We start from the raw sequence: 1,159 nt of genomic DNA on the forward strand, positions 1-1,159 counted from the left end.
TTTTTAGTAAAAGTAAGTTGTAATGTGGCTAAAATATCCACAGATATGACTTGTTCCTGTATCACGGAAGTCACTATCACAGATGTCACTAATGTATTTAACGTATAATGCTTCCGTTTTAGATCCTTAAAAATGGCTTAAGGCCTAAACTGTACAATCGTACATGAAACACAGAGAATGGCAGCTGAAACCATCATGAAATCTATCAAAAAATTCATCACAGCTGCAGACCCAATCGCTTTGAAAATCATATGTAATTCTGTCGAAGATGCTCCGAGAAAATCATTTACTTGCGCTGACTAGCTTCGGCCCAACGGCCTTTCCGCAGTCGTAACACCGGTTCCCGTCAGATCACCGAAGTTAAGCGCTGTCGGGCTGGGCTAGTTCTTGGATGGGTGACCATCCGAACTACCGAGCGCTGTTGGCAGGCGGGGTGCACTCAACCACTGTGAAGGAAACTGAGGAGCTACTTGATTGAGAAATAGCGGCTCCGATCTCGTAAACTGGCATACGGCCGGGAGTGCGGTGTGCTGACCACATGCCCCTCCATATCCGCATCCAGTGATGCCTCTGTGCTGAGGATGAGACGGCGGCCGGTCGGTACGTTGGGTCTTCCAAGCCTATTCGGGCGGAGTTTAGTTTTAGTTTAGATTAGCTTCGGACATGTCGTTCATTATCAAATCGTTGCTTTCCTCCTAAGTATTGAAATATATCATCATCGTCATCATCATAATCATCACCATCATTGTCGTCAGTGCTCTACGCTAGAACAGGCCTTCACATGCAGCTCTCCATACAGCCCTATCACTTGCTAAACTCTTCATTTTCTGTTCTTATACTATCTACTATCTGGTGTATTCTGCGTCCTCTTCTTCTTCTTCTCCCATTCACCATTTCTTCCTTTAAAATTTCTCTTTCTTCCCGCACTCTTTCAGTGGCTCCTCATTTCTCACTTTCGCTACGCATTTTATCCCTTCCATCCCCCTCCAAAATCACATCACAGATGCTTCGTACTCTCCTTTCTTTCTTTCTCTTTCCTCAGTACCCATTCTCAGCTCCGTTTAATGCCACGCTGATATAAAGCACTTCGCCAGTCTCTTCCTGAGGTGCCTGTCGTGCACCCACATACAAGTCTCTTCTTCTTATTAAATGCCTCCTT

At 45.2% G+C, this 1,159-nt stretch overlaps 1 pseudogene; it reads left to right on the plus strand.

Moving 5' to 3' along the window:
- Positions 1-309: 309 nt before the first annotated feature.
- Positions 310-427, plus strand: LOC126189941 (5S ribosomal RNA; annotated as a pseudogene).
- Positions 428-1,159: the final 732 nt, after the last annotated feature.

This window comes from Schistocerca cancellata, chromosome 5 (genome assembly GCF_023864275.1).
Source record: "Schistocerca cancellata isolate TAMUIC-IGC-003103 chromosome 5, iqSchCanc2.1, whole genome shotgun sequence".
Classification (NCBI taxonomy): domain Eukaryota; kingdom Metazoa; phylum Arthropoda; class Insecta; order Orthoptera; family Acrididae; genus Schistocerca; species Schistocerca cancellata.